General features: G+C 33.6%; 1 pseudogene; it reads left to right on the top strand.

The window, feature by feature from the left end:
- The first annotated feature begins 1,239 nt into the window (after positions 1 to 1,239).
- On the top strand, positions 1,240 to 2,842 carry LOC123198422 (annotated as a pseudogene).
- The last annotated feature ends 639 nt before the right edge of the window (positions 2,843 to 3,481 follow it).

The following is a 3,481-nucleotide window of genomic DNA, read 5'->3' as shown; positions in this document are numbered from 1 at the left end:
TTAAAAAAATATGGTTGGTGAGAATGAGACAGTTATCACCAAGTTGGTGCCATTTCCAAATTAAAGTGCATTTAATAATAGATGATCCAATTTGTTGAATTATTGACTATTTACTATAATTATCTTAAGTTGAGTAAATTACAATTTCCCACCTAAGGTTTGACTTAAGAGCCTTTTTACACTCCCACATGACATAAAAAACATTTTTTCATTTAAAATCAAACTTAGTTAATAAAAAGGCAATAAAACTATTTTTACCCATCTTGAGTGCATACTTGATATATATTATCATGTTAATTGGTAATTTTAAATTAACAGTAAAGTCACATTTAATCATATAATGACATATATATAAATATATATTTTTTTTATATACTTAAAGTAAATATATATAGTATTATTCATAAAAAAACTGTATTGGGAATTTAAAATATCATTTTATGTTAGATATTTTATTTTTCAAATTTATCATGTAACTCTAAATATAAAATTTAGATAAAGATATATAATCATATGTTTGAAGGTAAATTGTAATTTTTAAAAATATTAGAAGTGTTAATAAAATTTTTAGGGCGTTTACGAAATTCAAAAAAAGTTTAGGCTTTTTAAAATTATAATATATTCATCAGTAGATTTAAAAATGACAATTATACTCCTAAATAATTAAATTAATTATAATAAATTAGAAGTGTAAATAGCATATTACAGATTATTGTGCTCATAATACTATTTTCAAAAAAATAGGGCAAACATGTAATTTTCAAGCAAGAAAGGAAAAATATTCATTTGCTCCTTGAAAGTTTAAAAAATTATATTTGCATCCTAAAATGTTGTTCACAATTTACTCTTAAAGAGGGGTATCATTGTAATATTTTAAAACTTGATGTGACAACGGTGAGATCGTGAAAGACTAATTTGTAAGTTTTCAAACATATTTAATAGCTAAACTATTATGTTTAAAATATTTTAGTTTGATTTATAAATTTTTTTTTTCAAATTTTATATATGATAAAATTATTATTTTGCCCTTATACCCTTATTTCTTTTAATCAAAGTTTGATTTTGGGTGGTAAAGGTCACTTATGTCATCTAGGGGTGAGAAGTTTTTAGCCAAACCTTGGGTGGGAAACTGTTATTGATGAAGACGTTCAACCGAAAATTGTGAGAGATGTCTGCTCTTCTTGTTATATACCATTTACTCTCAATTATTGCTCAGTCCCTGCAACCACTGAGAAAATCATGTCTTCATGCTATTACTTTCTTTCATTACTTCTACTCTTGATTTCATTAGCAATTTCAATTCCGATTCAAGAAAGTTTTATGCATTGCCTTTCTTTCAATTCTCAGCTTTCTGTCCCTTCCTCCATTCTTTGTGTCTCAAACACTTCTTCTTATTCTTCAATTCTTCTGTCAACTGCTCAAAACCTCAGGTTTACAGGGCCTTCAGTGGCGAAGCCTGAGTTTATCTTCTCGCCTTTGAATGAATCCCATGTCCAAGCAGCCGTTGTTTGCTCCAAACAGCTTGGAATTCATATCAGAATCCGAAGCGGAGGCCATGACTATGAAGGGGCCTCTTATGTTTCAGAAATTGAAACGCCTTTCATTGTTGTAGACCTTTCCAAGCTCCGATCCATAAGCATTGATATTGAAGATAACAGCGCCTGGGTTGAGGCCGGTTCAACAACTGGTGAAGTCTACTAGAGAATTGCGGAGAAGAGCCAAATTCATGCCTTTCCTGCCGGAGCTTGCACAAGTCTTGGCGTTGGAGGGCGCATCACTGGAGGTGCTTATGGTTTTTTGCTAAGAAAATATGGTCTTGGTGCCGACAATGTCCTCGATGCTAAAATTGTGGACGCAAACGGCAGAGTTCTTGACCGAGCAGCCATGGGAGAAGATCTATTTCGGGCTATAAGAGGAGGTGGAGGAGGAAGCTTTGGAATTATCCTTTCATGGAAGATAAAACTGGTTCCTGTGCCGCGAACTGTGACAATTTTTACAGTTTCCAGGACCCTGGAACAAGGCGCCACAAAGATCCTCCATAAATGGCAACAAGTTGCACATAGGCTTGATGAGGATCTCTATGTTAGAGTTCTCATACAAGTTGTCAGTGGTGGCAAAAATGGCGAGAGAACTGTGTCAACCTCATACAGTGCTCTATATCTTGGTGCTGCTGATAGCCTCCTTCAAATCATGCAGGAAAAATTCCCTGAGCTGGGTTTGACAAGGCAAGATTGCCATGAAACAACGTGGATTCAGTCTGTGGTTACTAATGGCTTTTTCCCAAGTAACTCATCTCCTGAAATTCTACTTCAACGACAGAATATTTTCAGAAACTATTTTAAAGGAAAATCAGACTACGTTCAAGGCCCCATTCCTGAAACAGTTCTTGAGGGGCTATTCAAAAAGTTATTGGAAGAAGATAACCCAATATTGCTATGGAGTCCGTATGGTGGAATAATGAGCAGGATTTCAGAATCTGAAACTCCTTTTCCTCACAGAAAGGGTAACATATTTGTAATCTCTTATATGTCCGCCTGGCAAGATGCTGAAATCCAGGATGCAACAAAGCATATTGAGTGGATTCGGAGGCTATACGATTACATGGGTCCTTATGTTTCGAAGAACCCTAGAGGTGCGTATGTTAATTACAGAGATTTTGATCTGGGCATCAACAAGAAGAACGGCAAAAGCTTCAACGAGGCCAAAGTATGGGGCGAGAAGTATTTCAAAGGAAACTTGGAGAGACTGATGAAAGTGAAAACCCAAGTTGATCCTGGTAATTTCTTCAGGCATGAGCAAAGCATTCCGCCTCTTCCATAAAGGACTATTGGACCAGTTCATGACTGAAGAATGGTTTGGAGCATTATTGATTTAGTTAACATATATTGTGATAATAATGACGTTAGTGATGGCTAAATTGTGATTCATTCTGTCATATTTTCAAGAAACGAGCCGAGTCATTCCCAAGTTGTTCAATTGGCTAACTCAATAGTATTACCAATTATATCAAATGTCAAATCTAATAAAAAAAATCATAACGGGGATAAACATACCACATTGATACTAGAGTATAAACAATTTGTGCCGTTCACGAGCTATTTATGGCTTGATTTGTGCCAAATATGGTTTACTCAAATACAATTGTTTAAATCAAACTTGACTTATTCAAACCCACCTCAAATTCAAAACTTTTTAATTGGACAAACTCGAACTTAAACTTATACTCAAGTTTTCCTTTAATGTCATTGAATTGAGTTTGAGTCAAGTACTATTACACTCATTTACACCCCTAATTGTTACTTACATATATTATATGGGCTTACTATAAAAGTAACACATTCTAATAATAATTTGATGTAGCATGATTTGTTTTTTTATTTTTTAAATTAAACAAGGAAACTCATTTGAGTTAGATCTTGAGTTGGATTGTTCCTTCATAATTAAACTAATCATAGCAAACAGATAAAACTTTAAATTTAAT

This window comes from Mangifera indica, chromosome 15, assembly GCF_011075055.1.
Source record: "Mangifera indica cultivar Alphonso chromosome 15, CATAS_Mindica_2.1, whole genome shotgun sequence".
NCBI lineage: Eukaryota > Viridiplantae > Streptophyta > Magnoliopsida > Sapindales > Anacardiaceae > Mangifera > Mangifera indica.
Note: the sequence above shows the minus strand (reverse complement) of the source record. Positions and strands in the feature narration are given on the sequence as shown.